Here is a 19,516-nt window from a genome sequence, read left to right as displayed (position 1 = left end):
GGATATCTTTATATACTGCCATGTGGAATTGAAAGATGCATTGTTAGTGAGAAAAAGCAGAGTTCAGAATAGCATTTATGATGTAATCAATTTATGTGTATCTGTGTGTATATATATTTGCATGTGTATACTTTGCTTATATTGTCAGAAAGAAACAATAGACAGTCAATCCAAAAGCTAATAAAAATATTCACCTATGTGGGGAGGAAGAAAACAGGGAGTAAGAGGCAGGGATGGCAGCTAGAATTCTCTAAATATGTTTATTTTTTAATTTGACTTGGAACTATGCAATGTCTTAGAAAATAAAATTGGAAAAAAAAGTAAAGAAAGCTATCTCCCACTGCCAGAAAACCTAAAACCAACTGAAAAAAATGTTGGTTGGTTGGAACAAATCTTAATAAAAATGTGGCAATAAAGTGCTAAACAATGCAGACAGGTAGATAGATGAGTCAATTTATTTTTATTGAGAAGAATTATCAAGAGGAAATAAAAGCCTTTTCTCTATATGTCATTAGATTCTAAATCAATTACTGAGGTTTTGATATTTGCTATGAACAAGATCTAATATTGTCAAATATCTTCTTGCCCCCAGGGTATAGAAAGAAACTAAACACTGTATGAAAATTACACCAAAATATTTACAGGATGCTCCAAGTGGAGGAGGGAGTAAATCCTTGTTCCCATTTGCCTTCCTTCTACTGACTTCTCAAGTTCTTTGCTTGTCAGGGTTATAAAATCTATCATGTTATCAGATTTCACGGGTTTGTAACGAGGATGACCGCGCAAGTTTCTCCTTTGTCTTATTGCCCATTATTTCATTCATGGCTGTCAAACACTAGTGGGTGGAGGTTCCTGTTCCCTTCCAGATGTACCGATGAATGCTCTTTGGCTTGCTGACCTTCTTGGGATTTGAAGAGTTACTCGGGAGGGTGAAACTGTCTTCCAGACTTTGCCGACCTTAGAGAAATAATTATCAGTGCTAACATCGTTAAGGGTCTTGTCATTTTAAATACAACAAATTGTTCAAACGAGTGGCAAAATTAAGATGGAAAACAGTGAAAATATTTACTAGAAATAGAACAAAGGAAAATTATGATAACATGAATTATACGAATCATAGCTAATGAACAGCTGAAGAATTGCTGGTAATTTAGAAGACTTGAACTACACCGAAGACAATTGTGTCAAAACCAAACCTGGGGTGTAAATTGATCTGCCAGTAGGTTGCAACTTGGAGAATCAATCACCATAGTATATAAAGCTAGCTTTCGTGTACTTGCTCCATCAAGCAGTATGTAGTATTACAAAGTTTCTCAGAAGATTGTGAATGAAATTGACTAGATATTTGACGGTTCATTTTGAAAATGCAGTTGCTGCCATAATTTTCAGAATTTTACTTGATTTTCTCCCCAAGACAAACTGCAATTGGTTTGATACATTTTCTTTTCTATAATGAACAGAAATTTGATTCCAGTTATGCTTAAAAAATGGTCAAAAAAGGAAAAATACTGTACTACTACTCTGTTCCATAGCCATGAAAGCTTTCAAACTTTTCTCATTTTTTTAAAAAAGTAAAAGTGATCAGTTTTAATAAACTTCTTTGGTCTAAAAGGGAGGCCAAACAAAAGCATTTGGAAACAAAAGGATATTGACAGTGTTTAGTATTTTAGAATGCTTCGAAGGCATGCTGTGAAAAGATTTGAAATTTGAAACTTCTGGTACTTCCCATAAGGTTTACAAATTTTATTATTAGAATGCAGAAATAGATTAGTGGATAGGATCATATACATTTTAAATTAAACTCCAAACATTCAATTTTGTTTTTTGATATAGTATGAGTACTATGATCAAGAAAAAAGTAAATAAATTTTATGAAATATAACGAGCACATGATCCCTGATGAGGAACTCTCTATATATTATTGCTGACACTTTTTTTATATGCAATCCCTGTTTTTCATATGCAAGTTCCAAAACTTTTTAGATCATGTTATTGTGTCTTGTATCAATTATCTTCCTTTGAATGTGGGGATTTATAATGCTTTTTATTTCCCGTGAATCTCCTAAACCATTTGTAATCCTGGGACTTCTCCATAAGAACGAAATAGCAATTTGGTAAATATTCCACCCCTCTTATCATCTAAAGGAAATGGGCCAACATATCAGCACTATGCATTCTAAGAGCACTTAATATAGTGAGAGAAGACTCTAATCCTTTTGCTAATTTTTTATCACAGAACAGAAAGACCTAATGTGTAACATTTTTTTTTTTTTTAAGTCAGCTGAAAGAGATTGGGTGGTGACGACCTTAGCAAATATAAACAGAATACAGATCAAAAGGAACAAGTAAAAGGTCAATGACTGAGCACCAAGCTGCACAAATACAATCGGTGTCAGGGCTGAAGCTTCACGGTCAGCGGAAGATATGGGTCTCTTTGGTCCACATTCACAGAAAGGCTAATTTGCAGTTTTGGGGAGTAACAAAAAGAATACTCCTACTGGAACGCTTGATACAAAGAATAGGCTGCAAACTGTGTAGCACTATCCATCTATTGGCAGTATAGCCTGGGGAATAAGATTGTAGGCTCTGAAGCCAGCCTCTCTGGGTGGGTTCTCTGCTTTACTTGCTCTGTGGCCAAGGCCAAGTGAATTAGCCCCTCATTTCCTTGTTTTCCTCATCAGTAAACTAGGCATAGTAATAGCACCTACTTGACAAGATTATTCTGATGATTTAGTGATTAAAATGATCGATACACTTAGTACCTAAAAACATAGTAAAGTTTCCATTTATATTATCTAATACTTTTTTTCCAAGAAAGGGGATAGAAACGTGGCATATTATCAAAAACTGTTTTAAAATAATATAGGTGCAAGAAAAACATGGTCCTTATTACATAGTTTATATATGTTTCAAGGATAACAGACTTTATAATATTCTTCAAGAACTGTATATAAAGAAATGTTACTATATCTATTGATGGAACTGAAAAACATCACTTTCATTTTAAGAGTCTTATAAAGTTATCAAAAAGGACTTAAGTTAGATCTTAGGGAGATGTTCTCATAAAGTTATCAAAAAGGACTTAAGTTAGATCTTAGGGGGATGTCTTCTGGTAGAGTGTTAATCCGAGATAACTTTACCAAAAGGTGGTTTATATACTGCAGCAGGAGCTATTGGAGTTCCTACCTACATCTGGGAGCCTTCCTACCATGGTCTCATGAGAATCTCTGCCCAAAGGCTTTTTCTGGCATGTCTAGGTCTGGATAGCTGATGCCACTGGAGCAGACCCTAGGTGATGATGGATAGGAGATTGGAGTAAATAATCCAGCTTTCTCATCTCTAGCATAAAATCATTTATGTTCATTTCTTTTAAAAAATTAATTTATTTTAGAAATGATTGTATTATAATGTACATGTTTATAGGGTGCAATTTGATGTTTTGACATGTATGTTATATAACGATCAAATCAAATGTATCATTTCTTTGTGGTCAGAACATTCAAAAAGCCCCTTTTCTAGCAATGTTGCAATATACCTCACTGTTAATCATCTTTACCCAACTGTGCAATAGAATGCCAGATTCTATCTAATTGAAACTTTATACCCATTGATCAACCTCTCTTCATCCTTCCCTACCTAACCTCTCTGGTAACCACTGTTCTACTCTCAGTTTCTATGATACTAATTTTTTTTTCACAGTCCATGTACAAGTGCGATAAAGTGGTATGATAGTGCCTGGTTTATTTCAGTTCTATCTATGTTGTCACAGATGACAGTATTTCATTATGATTTCAGTTTACTGTGGCTGAATAGTGTTCCGCTGTGTATATATGCCACATTTTCTTTATTCATGTTTTAATTGTTAGACTGTTTGGTTGATTCCATATCTTGGCTATTGTGAATAGTGAAGCAATAAATATGAAAGTACAAATATTTTTTCAACATACTGATTTCACTTCCTGTGGGTGTATACCCAACAGTAGGATTGCTGGATTATATTGAGGGTCTACTTTTAATTTTTTGAGGAACCTCCATACAGTTCTCTATAGTGACTTAATAATTTACAATCTACCAAGAGTGTGTAAGCATTCCCTTTGCTCCACATTGTAATGCTGTCTCCCAGAGGTCTGAAGAAGTAACCTTCTTATTAGCACACCCTATATTAACATCTTTGCATTTTCTGTTTCATTCCTCTATGCTTTACAGTTCTTTCCTGAGATCACCTCCCAAATCCACAACTTTCCCTTTTCATCCTTTTCTCAGTGTCTGTTTCTGGCCGAACCCTAAACTAAAACACTCTCTTCTTCTGAAGAGCTGTAGCAAAAATTATATGTAAAAATGCTTTTAAAGTGATTTGAGGGGCGTTCTCTCGGAAGCAGGGAGATAGATAAACTACATGGCATTTAAATGTTATCTTAAGCTATTTAATTCTATTTCCACATATATGACCATGTGTTTTTACACTCATTTTAATGGGAATGTATATCTTCTATTAGATGTGACTCCAAAAAGAAAGGGAATAGATATGACTGGCATCCTGAACCTCTAAACTCTCTATCGGCTGCCCAAAGTTGTTCTGAGTGCACAAAAATATAAGGAGGAAACAATACAAAAAAAAATTGTGTTAATTGTCTTAGGTCTTCAGCCTCAAATCCTGTGTGGAGTTCTTGGATCTTGTTAGCTGAACTATGCTGGCTTCTGATAGACAGAAACCCTGTTATTTTCTTCACTCTCATCTTTTCCCTAAGGAAGAAAGGCAAGTGTTGGGATTGTTCGGATTCCGGAGTACTAATTGAACTCACTTTTGCTAGGGGTAGTGACTCATATGTGAAGAAACATTCTCCGTTTTTGATCCGGGCAGGTGAGACTTCACATTTCATTCTACGGCGAATTCCAAGACTCTGGTTTGAGCTTTGGGAGAAAAAGAGCAGGCATTACAGCTTCCCTGATTGAGGAATATTTAGATCTAACCACCATCGAAAAAATAAAATACTTCCACATGATGCAACCTAGCTCATTGGAGTTCTGCTTTGGCACAAAACCCGGCTAACAGAAAAATACTATATTTCGTACTCTGCCACAATTGTGTATACAGGGCCTTTTGAGGAGGAAGTATTGCCAGGCAAGGCAGGAACCAGGGGATTTGGGACATCTTGGAGTCTTTCTCTTAATAGCCCTCCCATATAGGATTGACTTTTCACTTGCTAAAAACACGAGAGCCAAGGTAAATCATTTGTGCAGATGAGGCAAAATAAGAAGGTGTAGACTAAAAGTAGTCTCTATTTACTCCTTTTTCATTCACATTCAAACCTTGGCCACTGACAACCCACTCAGATGACAAGAGGCAAAGGACATAAACCTAATGAAAATTACGCCAAGAGAATGAGAGCGTTTTATACTCTAAAATCAAGAGGATAGCAGATATCAGCTCGAATGGTCCACCCTTGGGGATTTCTGGGTGATAAAAGGGCCAGATTCTCAAGCAGTAGTTTTTGTCATCCATACCATGTGTACTTACTGAGTACCTACTGAACACTAGAAATATCACAATGGAAAAAATTAGAAAGTCAAGTGCCTGCCTGAATGAGGCTTACTCTAACCTGGCTGCATGGTAATAACAAAGAAAAGAATCGAGAAAGAAAAGAGATAGAAATTCCTACTCCGGGATGTTGTTTCAAATATAAAATATTATTTTTAAGCAGAACCCACAATTGTGAATGTACATTAAAGGCTTAAAGTCATTCACATGGTGAAAAGACATAAGTAAATCTGCTGGAGGCTTCCAGGAGCTATTCCTATCTCATGACACAGTCATGGAAAGCAACCCTGTTTCTCCCACTTGACCTGCGTTTATTGCTACAGTTATCCTTCCTAGAGCCTTGAGGTGAAATCACATTAGGATGAATCTAACACAGTGTAAAGCAGAAGAAACACAAATCATCTCAGACCTTACAGACATCCTTGTTTTGTAAGATTAAATGATTCTGAAGCCTATACTCCCCATGGGTTTGCTTGTATTTGAGATACCATGAACCAATATTATAAGGATTCCTGTTTCTTTTAGATACAAATATGTTAATGGAACAGAAATTGATATTAACAGTAGGTGCAGTCAAAGCTCCCAGGAAACTGGAAGGTATTTGAGATAGATGATTTGGTCATCTGGGCTTGAGGCAGTAGCGTTCACATAGTACTGACGTATGGGGGTATAGCTGTCATGGCATGTCACAGGAAACAGCTAAATCAAATATCATCCAACAGCAAGGGTTGAAGGGACTGAGTAGCCACTGCCAAGGAACAGCCTAAAGTTCATGGGATGGATAGCTGCTTCTCTTCACAATGAGCTTGGACAGACTGAACATTAAGAGCTTCCTATGACTGTTAAATGAATCCTCATCTTTTCAATTGCAGAATTGAAATAGCTGAAAAGCAAGTGTACTTTATGCTGCTGTGGAGTGTGGATTTCCACATCAAATGACTTTATAACCTCAGCAGAAAACTTAAGAAAAAGTTAGGGCAATGGTTGGTAATAACGGAACTCCCAGAATTGGAATGGAGTTACTTAGGATGACATAGAGGAGTAAAAGTAACCCAGTTATTTAACTCCAGTGAACTTTCTGTGTCAACTAAAGTAACCCCTTTCCACTTTCTAAGGAGCTGTTCTTGCCTTGCTTACAGACTCAGAGTATCACTGGCTGGAGGGAATTACATTTCAGTGGGAAACCTGTTAACCCCATCATAGTGTTTTGTATCCAAATCTGCAACTAAATTAGATCTAATAGTACTCTCGGGGAGAGGGTAGGGGAGAGAAATTACAAAATCAAGACTAGTAGGATATGACTTACCCACCAAAAGAATTGGAATAATTTTCTAATTCATATCAGCAAAAATCTGGGGAATATAGCTGTTCTTTCTAGAACAAAAAGGAAAAAAAAACACATAATTTTAAATTTTGCTGAATTTATCTAGATGAGAGCCAGAATTCTGGGTTCAATGTGACTTCAACAGCTGGAAGTAATGATAATTGTTTGGTTCAGTGACTAAAATATGGTCTCAGGTGGCTCTTGCTAAGTCAAACTGAGAAGGCAAAAGCTTTTTGGCATGATACCAGTAAAGGAATCCAAAGATACTGGAGATAAAATGTGAGGGAGTAAATTTAGCATATGTGGTTGACTTCTCCCCCTAACCCTCACTCTGACCCAGAGAGGGCTCTGAAGACAGAACATTCATCAATGCCATGATAACTATCCGGCTGAGAGCAGTGCCAGCATGTCAGAGATCTTTCCTGGCTGTTTATGGGCTAGAGCTGCTGGAGGAGATGTTGCAGTTGAAATGACTCCCTGATTTCAATGGATAAGGGAAGTTCCTGGGGTGACAGAAGCCAAGTGATTACACTCTATCACCAAAAGCAAGATGGATGTGATTGTTGTCATTGACATCAGGCACTGTGTCATAATCAGAGAGGTCTGTTCTCATCTGCAAGACCTTTTATGGTGGATAGACAATTCGGGATCTCTAAGATGAAAACAGATGGTGAGCCCATTAATGTCCTACTTGATTTGTATAACTAGGAAAGGACAAGTCAGGTGAATACAGATCTGCTTTGGACACTGTAATAGTGGTAACCCCTCATTCAATTTCCAAAGCCTTTTGAGTGAAGAAAAGTCCAGATATAAGGAAAAAAATTGCAACAGCAACCAAATAAGGTTCTCTGGACTCTGGGGTTATTTATTTATTTTTTTTAATGACCATGCAAAGGAAAAGGGAAATACTCAGACCTTTATGGTCAAAAGATTAGTTTTAATGTGCCTAAGATTTCTTCCTTGCAGGCAAGCTGACTGCAAATCTCTGTAGAAACTGCTATAGCCACGTGTTTATAACAAACATTCAAGGCCAGTAGAATACTGAGAGAGTGTACTTAGGGTACAGGTTCTTGATTCCAAGTCCCTGATCAAACTAGAGGAAAAACTTGGAGGCCAAGGATTTGCTTCGTTTTACTAGTTTAAATTCAAGACTTGACCTTTAATTTTTGATTATCCCAGGATAGGAGCTGGCAATTCTCCAATCATGCAGCTTAAAAGTCTTGAAGGCCAAAGGTTGGGGTGATTCTCTCAGAGTCAAATATTGCATCCTAAAAGGTCCATCTGCATTATTCTACAATTAAAAGGGCCACAAATGATCATACACTTGCTTTTGTCTCTGTGCATTCCTCCAATAAATGCTGTCTCAGAAGACCTAGTATATATGCTATTAGATCCTTCGCCTTTACTTGTTTGACAATGGTTTACCCAATACTTGCTTTTTACTAATTCCCGAGATACAGAATTCCAGTGATTACAGGTCTAACATGAGTGGGGTTAATGAGGATCATATGATAATAGAATTTTGACAAGAGGTGACAATCTAGTTTATAATTATTTCTTCAGTTACTGAATGCAAAATTAAAATACAGCCAATCTTTATTAATCAAAGGTTTGTATTGCAAATTTTCTACTCACAAAAATTTATTTGTAACTTGGAAATCAATACTGGCAGCATTTTCATGGTCACACAAGAATTTGCAGAGAAGCAAAAAACTTTGAGTGACCCGTCATGCACATTCCCAGCTGTGGTCTTACCAGTTGATGTTCTGCCTCCTTATGTGAGCTCATACAGAGTTGACCAGAGGGTGGAGATGGTGGGGGGCAGAGCAGAGTAGTGCAAGAAGCTATGTCTCTGGGGACAGTTAGTTGAGAGTTTGAATCCCAACTCTGCAACCTGTTGTCTTAGGCAAGTCTCTTAGTTTTAAACCTTGTTTTTGCTTTTGTAAAATAAAGGAAACGGAATCTGTCAGGTTGAGTTGTTCCTAGAATTTAAGATTATAATCTATGTTAGATATGTACATGCATATTTTCCCCTAAGAGAGATTGTTTAATCTCCAATAATTCAGTGTTGCCACTTTATGAAACAAAACTACCACAAATAACGAGTATCGACTGTAGATGTTTCCATCAAAAGACAGAAATTCACATCGGTTCCTTGACCACGTAAAGTTGAATGATAATATCGTCTACCTCTTAGGGCTGTTGTGAGGTTAGGTGAGTTAATATATTGCTCTGTTTGGCTAGCGATGAAAGACAGAGTTACCACAGAGAATGACAAGTGATTAGCAGAAGTGTAATTAAGTAGAGATCCAGTATTGCAGTTTTGTAGAAGATGTAGTCCTTTCATTGGGGCAAATCATATAGCCCTTGGTAAGCATACATTGATTGAAAAATGTTCTTTGTTCTGTCCCCCAAAGCAGGAAGTAGCATGGGAAGCTTGTTTTTCATGTCAGAGAGATGGTAGTACATCTTCACTCACTTGCCAGTGGGTTATTTCAACTCTCCAGTTCTGTGTCCGCATGTCATTCATCAGGGTCAAGTAACTATGTGTGAACACCCAGGACAACACACTGGCCACTTTGCTAATGACACCACGTAGATAGAAAACACAGCAGAGTCCCTGTTACCTTGACAAGACACCCAGATGCCATGGTCTGGAAAACAAATGCTCCAAAGGTGCAGGAAGTTGTACTTCCACAAGGTTTATAAGGGTCATGTGGTCTAAGTATGTCCCCTTCAAAACGAATTTTTTAAAAGATCACCTTAGTTTTGAAAGAAATAGAAATCAACTAATAGTGAATGCTTAAGTCAAAGATTTCACAGGAACATAAGACCATAGCTGTCCAATGTCAACTCAATATTATCTGACTCATTGTGTTATAAATTTTGATATATACAGTGGTTGAGTTTTATGTTCAGTAAATATGTGAACTTGGGTAAGTTTCTTCCCTTCCCCTCCCTTTCCTTCCCTTCCCTTTCCTTCCCTTCCCTTCCCTTCCCTTCCCTTCCCTTCCCTTCCCTTCCCTTCCCTTCCCTTCCCTTCCCTTCCTTTCCCTTTCCTTCCCTTCCCTTTTTTGAAACAGGGTCTCGCTTTATTGCCCAAGCTGGAATGCAGTGGTGCAATCATAGCTCACTGCTGCCTCGAACTCCTGGGTTCAAGTGATCCTCCCACCTTAGCCTCCTGAGTAGCTAGGACTGCAAGTATGCACTACCATGCCTGGCTAATTTTTTAAAAAATAGTTTGTGTAGAGATGGGATCTCACTATGTTGCCCAGGCTGGTCTTGAACTCCTGACTTCAAGCAATCTTCCCACCTTGGCCTCCCAAAGTGCTGGGATTACAGACATGAGCCACTGCACCCAGCCAGTAAGTTTCCTTTCTGGTTTTTGTTTCCACATTAACTAGAGGTTAATGATAATCAGTATCTCTCAATGTTTTTAGGGCATTAATTGGATTAGTGCATGTAGTGTCCAGCACTTAGTAAAGCTTATTTTATTTAGGGCTATCGTCCTTTTTAGAAGAATAGACTCTGTCCTTTGTGGAACAGGACCTGTGACACTGCAGAACCCAGAGTTGCAGGGCCAGGAAACACAAAGTCTCCTGATGGATGATTAGGAATGATGATGATTCACTCCTGCTTCTACTGAACCCAAACTGATGTATTCTCCATACTGGAGGCCATGGTACCATATAAAGTTTTCTAATTCAGTTTACATAATGTATCCTGGATATGGGCTCCCATCCTCACAGAGTATTATTACCCTCGAGTTGGCACTTCAGCTGTACCTTCTGTTATTTATTCCAATGCTTGCAGAACACCTTCCTGACCTAGTCCTCATTCACCGCATGGATGGGACAGAGCAGTTTTCCCATTGTATACAATGTGTTGTCTCCATAACCTTGAGAGCTACTAAGAATTGTGCTTTCTTCTCTGTGATACGGAACTCAAGATGCAATAATTTGCCTTCTACTATGAAGGGAAAGTTCCAGAATGTCCTTGACCACTGGAGCTGTAAAGCCCCTCCTGAAGTGGCAGGTCTAGGAATCTTCATAATCTTAACAGGGCCTTCCTGCTCATTCTGCCAGATTAGCATGATGCCACGCATAAAGTGAATCAATGTGATGCTTTGTGGAATGCACAGACAGTCCAGATCTCTTCAGACTACATCCCAACTGAGAGCGAGATATTTAAGAAAGCCCTGGGCAAACTGGGAATGTGTGTTGATTTCCTTTCTAAGTGAAGGCCAGTGGTTTCTGATTATCTTTGTTGACTGGGAAAGAGAAGTAACTAGATAAATAACTAGCTGTAATGCCATGAACCTGCAGCCATATTTATCTGCTCTAGCAAGGATACCACCTCCATCATGGCAGCCGATCGGCCTGCTAGTTGAGTCATCTATAATCATCCTCCAAGTCTAGTCACTTCTGGCAGGGGCCAGACTCACAAATATGATGGAGCTGAAATAGACACACCACAAACACTCTATTATTTAGAAACTTTTTTTTTTTTTTTTTTTCCCAGACAGGGTGTTGTTCTGTCACCCAGACTGCGCTCAAGTGTTCCTTCTGCCTCAGCCTCCCCAGGTGCTGGGATTATAGGCATGAGCCACTGTGCCCAGCCTATTCAGATCTTTAAGAGTGTTATTAATCTTTGTCATCCTTTCTGGCATATAATATTTTCTATTTAATTGCCGTACTTGGAGGGGGACAATGACCATACAGGCCAAGAGCCCAATTTTCAAGTAAGTCAATCATAATCATACATTTGTGAACTTTGAAAAAGACCATTGTGGAGATCTATATACCAAGCGAGATCAAGCAGTCCCGCTGTAACCTGGATTTTGTCCGCAGCTTCATTTATTACTTGAACCTTACATGCTTCCACTCCTAACGGTGGGTCCCCTATAGGGAAGGACATTGCACATGTATGGGGACAGTTGGTATATGGGAACTTTGTAGTGACTGCTCAATTTTGCTGTGAGTCCAAAACAACTCTAAAAAAATAAAGTTTATTAATTTTTTAAAAAAAGAGAGCCTGGGGAACCAAAATCTTAAGGGGCACCTACCAACATTTCCACAACGCACATGTCAGGGTCCACAGCCAAGGTCCCGAGGTTGACAGAATAAATTGGCTTCAGCTGAGCCTTCAGTTGTCTTTAAAGATTACTTGCTATAATTCTACATCCTAAGTTTTGTCTTAAACTTTTTTGACTCTCCCAACATAGAAGAAGGACTTCTTTTCTGCTACAAAGGAGGCAGTCTGCCCTTTACACTTGGATTTCAATTGTTTATTAAGGGCCATTAAGTTTTCATTAGGAAAGGCATTGATATGACTTAATGACAGCAAGTGAGTTCCACTCTCTATGCATTGTTTCTGTACTTTTAGAAGCACCAAAGTATTTCCTTCTATAAGACCAGTTTCCCAAGTGGCTGCCAGTGAATGGCTAGAAATGACACTGCTTCCTTGTGCCAGGGACTGAGTTTTCATGACTCACCTACCGCATGGAATGGTGTCTTCGTGATTAGAGGGGCGGCCAGCAATTCAGTCCTAGAGCCGCATCTTTACTGACTAATTTCTTGGACTGCTATTGGTGTCAGTTGTGTTCTCTGGGAAACATATACTGGGCCAGAGATAAAAAACTGGAAAAAGATTTTTGTGAAAGGAAAAGGAAGGAAGCTGGATTGTGTGGGAGGAACTGTTAGAGATAGATAGGACAAAATCTTTGCCAGACCAATGGGGAGCTCCAGGGCAAGGTCGACCTGTCAGAGAGGTTCTGAGTTGGGAAGAAATGAGAAGCCTTCGTACCTCAGCCTCTGCTCAGTCATCACCTGAGGCCGTCCTGAAAAAGTGTGGCCTTGGCTCAAGAGCTGTGCATCAACCACGCCCCTCAAATGGACTCTTTATGAAAAAGCACCTGAGAGACTGAGTTCCACCTCTGCCACACAAAGTTCCCAACTAATTCAGGTAATGAAATACAATGATGAGGCTGACGCGCAGTTTCTAAGAATGGAGTCAGGACAGTTCTTCCCCAGTAGAAAAATATGTGTATACATAATTTTCAGTTTTGCCTTTTTAAACTTAACAGCCTCCCAAAGAAGTTTCCAAGATCCACAGAATTTCATAGTCAGCATTACTATAATTTTAAATGACTGTATTATGTGATATCCAGTGTCTTAAAAGATACTTTAAACATGGTTTGAATGGGCATTTTTTTTAAAAAATGAATTTCCTGGTACACAGGCATTTGGGGAAGTAAAAAAGACATTTTTTTTTCAGTAATACAATGACTTTCCTTTTTATAGAAAAGGCAACAAAAACATAGGGTTAAAAATCATTTATGATATAATTCTTCCTGTGAGACTACCATTCTCATTGACCTTTCAGCCTGAATGCAAAAAAAAAAAAAATAGAAGACTTTGTCACGGTTTTAGACTGTAGACCTATTTTTAGATGTACAACGTCATGTCCTAAACTTAATAAAAATCAAACACAAAGAGATGAAAGTGGGAACCTTCTTACAGAAATTCCTTTAGGGCTATATCCTGCCTTCATTCTACATGAAGAATTCCCACAGAAATCAATAGAAGATTAAAATAAATATCAATGGCAGGATACAGTCCAAATTATGAACGAAAAGCTTTAAACTTGACAGGTTAATTGTTTTTCAGGCGATTGGAATTTGGGGCAGCATTTTCAAGAGGGAAAACCAACATTTTGGCTGCAGATAAATTAGTGCACAGTATTTTGTATAGCAAGGCCTTATCTACAGAGTTATGTCCACCCTTTGTTTTAAGACATTGGTTTTTGCTATTTGAAAGGGAAGTTTCCAGAACAAGCATCATGATTTTCCATTAGTGGGTCAGGTTTCCACTTTGCCTTTATTTTAACTAGGACAAACGGTATGCAAAGTGAAAGAAATTCATTTCTAATACTCATTGCTTAGCCACATTATTTCAAAAATTCGCAAGAAATAAAATATAATAATATTACAAGTGAAAGATTTAAAGATAAGACTGATTAGTAAGAGTGATTATAATGTCAATTGCCTGCAAAAATTACAACGGGTAGACATGTATACACAGTGTTTAGATTACCAGTCTTATCATCCAGAATACTTGAATAGAGGTTTGTGGAGAAGTCAAACTGCATTTCTTAAGCTTTGCTGACACCATAACAAATGCTTGCCCTTGGGCACATTAGTTGCTCTGAGTCACTTTTTTCTTTTCTTTTCTTTCAGAAAACAGGAAAAGAGTGCCTTTCTGTGAAAGAGGAATGAGCTTCAAGAAAGAGCAGCATAAGCATGCAAGGGTTTAGTTTTGTAGCATAACTAGAAGTCAGGAGCTGGTCACCCTCGGCATTGGTTCGGCACTCCAGCTGACAGGGCCAGCCGCCCTGAGAGTTTTGTCTCCTTTTCTCCACTTTACTAGATTATCTGCCACAACTCCAGGTATTGCATCTTTGTTCAAGCCTGGTGATGGAGTAAAGGAATGGTGTCAAAAAACTGCTTTTTTCCCCCCAAGAAATGTATAGACTCTCCCCTGCATCTATCAACTTATATTTCCTATCTAGAATTGTACCATACGACCAGTCCTAGCTACAAAGAAAAGACTAGAAATAGAGTGGGATGACTGGGCGTGGTGGCTCATGCCTGTAATCTCAGCACTTTGGGAGGCCGAGGTGGGCGAATCGCGAGGTCAGGAGTTTGATATCAGCGTGGCCAACATGGTGAAACCGCGTCTCTACTAAAAATACAAAAAGTTTGCTGGGCGTAGTGGCGGGTGCCTGTAATCCCAGCTACTCTGGAGACTGAGGCAGGAGAATTGCTTGAACCCATGAGGTGGAAGTTGCAATGAGCCAAGATCACGCCACTGCACTCCAGCCTGGCAATTGAGTGAGACTCTGTCTCAAAAAAAAAAAAAAAAAAAAAAAAAAAGAAAGAAAGAGAGCGGAGCATTTTTGGCAGAAGCAAAATTGAACTGTATAATCCCCGATACAATTCTTTTAATTATTTAAGTGACTTATCAAAATTGCAATAATACTTTGAATAAAGACAGGCATAGAGTAGAAGCCCACTCAGCTATGTGAGGTCAATGAACATCCTTGTTTTGTTTACGCCTGCAAGTCCACTGTGGGAGCACCACTGTTCTATGGCGGAGTGGTTGGCACAATGTGGCCAAGAAATGTAAGTGGCTGAATCACTAATAATCATTTCAAAGAGGCAATTCAATTCAATGAACATGAAATAAATGCTTATTATGTTCAAACCATGTGCTAGGAGCTTGGATTCAATAATTATAATGCTGGATCACAGGTATTAGGAGCTTAATGAGAGATTTAAATAAAGTACTCTAGAAATATAAAGTGATGGTAATTATTCTCCACTGGTAGATTGAAAAGGAACATAGAGAGAAAACCTAAAAGGAAATGATTCATTTCTACAGTGGTAATAGATTACAGTGACAGTGACAATACTTCACAAGGTAATTCACATTTACTTGGAATTGAGAGAAAAGACTAATGAATGAATTTTCTGGTAGATTGACAAGAGTGGTGGTTCTGATTACTTGAAAATTAAAAGGAGAGTACATAAAAGGACTTCGTTTATGAAATTAAAGAATTCCTGAATGAAGATAAGAGAAATACTGAAATTAAAATGAGATGTCTGTTTCACAGGGAAGAGAGAGTAGTTGTTTGAAATGAAAGCAAAGAAAAACAACAAAACAATAACACCACCACACACACACACACACACCACACACACACACACACACACACCCTGCCCCCAAAACAGAAAACAATTTTTTTTTCCTGTAGGGCCAAGGTCTTGAACACTAAAAAGTAGTTAGAAATAAAATATTTGTAAAGTACTAGGGAAAAAATGATAGTGTCATTGCTTACTGTTTAAAAAGTTGAGCACAGATTGAATTTATTATCAAAGAAACTGTTCAGACTGCTCCAAAATAAATCAATGTGCTTCCAACTTTACCTTAGGTAGAACATGGTCTGATAAAAAAATTTTTTCCCATATTGGAGTGAAATCCTCAATCTAAAGCTTGTTTGAGTTGCTACATTAGTTTCTTTATTCTAGTTTCAGCAAGTTTTAAGGTGATTGAGAAAAGAAAATCTCTTTGAGATTAAAAACCTGCCGTGTAGCCCAAGGAATGTAACATTAAATAAAATGTCAGGAAGAATTCACTGTACATGTTTGAGCTTGTAGAATCACTGTGTTAAATGGATATTAAACTGAGAAAAGATTGTTTTAATGTAGCCAGTACACGAGTATATTAGACAGTCAGATCAGAATGTCTACATCAGAAACTTTTACTAAATACGTATTCATTCCCTTTCTGTGATGATAAGAGCTAATGTTTACTGAGCCTTTTTTCTCTATCCCAGATATTGCGCGAATTACGTTGCACATTTTCTTTGTTAATTTTCACAGCAACCTAACAAGATAGAAATTATTTTTAATTCTATTTTAGTAATGAGAAAACCGAGAAGCTGCCATTTGCTTCTGTTCACGTAGTTAGTAAACAGAAATATAAACTGGACCCAGGACTCCTCCTCACCTTAACCAACCTGACTCTATAAGCAATCTACTATTCCTATTGTTTGGGTCACCTGGTATGTCAAAGGAAAAAAAAAAAAAAAAGAAAACAGAACTTGGAAGTTTAGCATACCCTTCATGTTGACATTTATAACCATATCTTATTTTAGCTATTAAATGAAATTTAAACTTAAGTTTCAGTATTCTCAGCTCTGTTAATAAATGCTTCCTTTAAATATTAGGTATAATTGCATAGCCAGTTTCCACCAATGAGTAAGTTTATCTCTGGCAATGAGTTGTTCTCAGTGTCCAAACATATTTCGTTAATTTTGCTAGGGAAGTATTGAATTTGTTTGTGTTATAGTGAACTGAATGTAAGAAATGCCTTAAAATTATAGTACTCAGGTATGCTTCCTTTTAAACATTCTGTTTAATGTTTAACCTTTTTTTGATTTTCCTTCTTGAAAAGAGAATGTTCATCTCCTAAAGTTATAGATTTAATTATTGTGATATTCCACATAACAGTAATTTTTGAAATTAAAAAACATACAAACACAAGCTACTCCATTAAAATGGAATCTATGTTTGAATACTATTGTCATTTTTAAGTGTATTATATTGAAATTATGTTGATAGAAACACAATCTTTTTTTCATTAGTAACTGCTTTTATGGTTTCTACAAGCAGTTCTCCATCCATATTGAGTGTGGTCCCAGGGAACTGTGGAACTAGTTTTGGAAGTGATTGGTATTGCCTGAGGATTTGGGGCCCAGAACAAAGAGAAACAGAGATCTGAGGGAAAAAGGAGCATAGGGTGGAAGCTAGGAAATGTCTGAAAATGTAAGTCTATAAAATTAGACAGGGCACACACAGAAGCCCAAGTAAAGTTTCTTACGGAGTATCTGTGAGCCAGTTTAGAAAGTTGAGCTTAAAATAATCCCCTGGAGCATATGATATGGGGTAAGGATTCTTTTACAGCTTGGCAGGAGTACAGCTAAACGCTGGGAGAAAGATCCATTGCAGACACTTAAAGTTATTGAAGTTCTGTTTGAAAAACTGAGTCCCTCAACAGTGGACACTTCAGTTAATGGGATAATTTAACCAAGAAAGAGAGTCCAAAATAATTCTTTAAGGACCGATACAAGAAACTTTTTTCTAAGGCAACAAAACCAGAATTTATTACATTGTACCATGGACATTCTACAAGCAAATCTAATATGAATATTGAGGTTTGTTTTTTTTTTTTAACAACAGTATCCACAGGGACTTTTATTGCTTGATTTCACTTTGCCCCTAGATCCAAAATTCATACAAATTAAGCAGTGAAAGCTGACAAGATGTTTGAATTACCTTAAAATGGCACATTCTGAATTTAAAGCAGGTGAGAAGATGACCCGACACTTGCCTAAAGTCATATCCTCACTAATTGCAAGCTTGACAGAAAAAATTGTTCATGAGAATAGAAATATCTTAAGGAAATTTCTTTATGATGTAGCGATCTTCTGGGTAAAACATAGTGTGAAATTCCACACCTAATGAACTATTATATAGTAAAACAAAATAGACTTTAGGACCTAGTATTAACAGTTTCTGTACACTGGGTGCCCACTGATAGCAGTGCTGTGCTTGACCTTGCCTTCATTATCCCACTTGATCCATACATTAGCCCTCCATTGCTGCTGCTCCTAATTACACAAATGAAGGTGAAGAAACGGATGAAGAACAGCCCCCAGTGAAGTTAAGTGATTTGTCAGACCTGGGTTTAGAATTCATGTTTGCTTGGCTACAAAAACTCAGTATTTTGAGCCCAGGATACATTTCTTATTAATTATAGCTTTTCTCATGTTATTTGTTGTTCCATTAACCAAGAAAATATATATTCCAAGGGGGCATCTTGTCAACACTTGAATCACATATTGAATTGATCATGACAAAAGTGTACAATTAAAAGCAAAAAAAAACTGTATTATTTCCTTTGGACGCTTCAGACTAAATCCTTGCATTCACTTGATTTTTGATAGAAGTGTTGGTTTCCCTGAGATATAACACACTTCTTCTTGCGCAGGTCCTAAACAAATTGAGAAATAAGATGAAGGGTAAGGTATACGGAAAATAGAAAATATTGTTGTTGTTATTTTAACTGATGAAGGCTAAGTTATGAGGGCCAAAGACGTTGGGTAAATAAACCACAGAATTAGTCAGACTTAACTTACCCAGTCAAGGCACTGGGGGCCACCAGTGTTGGGAACAGCCTGCTCCTAAGAACAACAGGGAAAGTCTATACCCAGAAGCCAAGAGCTGTCTCAAGGAAAGTGGTACCCAGTTCTTTTTTTTGAAATGTGTTCATCAGATAAATCTCCTCACTCCCAGAGAGCAGAGGAAAGGGGTGAAGAAAGGGTGGGTTTTACAGCAATAGAACTGTCTTCAGAAGAAGAAAATTGCAGTTCACTTTCTCACATTCTCTTGTACCTTTCTGGGTGTAGCTTCCATGCCTCTGGTTAGATCTCCAGCAGTCCAGGACACACTGCCTACCACACTCACGGGGTGGGGGTTGCTTGCCTCCTCTCAAGGATGAAAAACTAGTCCTTTAGGATTCTCTTGGAACCTCTCATGGGAAAGACACGTGTTGCCCCAAGAAGGCTCTGAAATGAGTCTACTCCATTAATTAAATTACACCAGGGCCACTTTACTTAAGCTTCAAAATTTACTTCCTATTCTCTTTCCCATCCCAAATTATGTCCAAGCATGCTTTCCTATGTAACGTGTCATTGATCCTGTAATAAGATTTAATGATATTAATGAATAGAATAAAATACATAAATTCTATAATAATAAAATTCCAGAAAACTTTCATAGAAGCCCTCTTCTGCTGTCAGATTCAGAGGGAGAAATTAAAGGCTATGCCTATTAACATTTAAAGGAAATTAATGTTTAAAATTCATTTTTAGATAATATGAGTTAAAAGTTAGATATTAAAGAAATTCCCACTTTTAGAAAATTCTGCTCAGTCTATACTAGAGGTTTTCTCAATTATCTGGATGCATAAGAATGGCTGATATTTCTTTATAACCTCATACATTTTATTATTTTAACACAAGGTATCTGA

At 37.6% G+C, this 19,516-nt stretch overlaps 1 long non-coding RNA gene across 1 annotated transcript; it reads right to left on the bottom strand.

Moving 5' to 3' along the window:
- Positions 1–449: 449 nt before the first annotated feature.
- On the bottom strand, positions 450–10,782 carry LOC139362147 (uncharacterized). The gene is made up of 4 exons (XR_011620481.1): positions 10,649–10,782; positions 6,846–6,913; positions 4,803–4,911; positions 450–957 (listed from the first exon to the last, which is right to left on the bottom strand). It is a non-coding gene; the product is annotated as an uncharacterized lncRNA (long non-coding RNA).
- Positions 10,783–19,516: the final 8,734 nt, after the last annotated feature.

Source organism: Macaca nemestrina, chromosome 3, assembly GCF_043159975.1.
Source record: "Macaca nemestrina isolate mMacNem1 chromosome 3, mMacNem.hap1, whole genome shotgun sequence".
Lineage (NCBI taxonomy): Eukaryota > Metazoa > Chordata > Mammalia > Primates > Cercopithecidae > Macaca > Macaca nemestrina.
The sequence above is the reverse complement of the archived record's forward strand: the minus strand, read 5'-3'. Positions and strand labels throughout refer to the sequence as shown.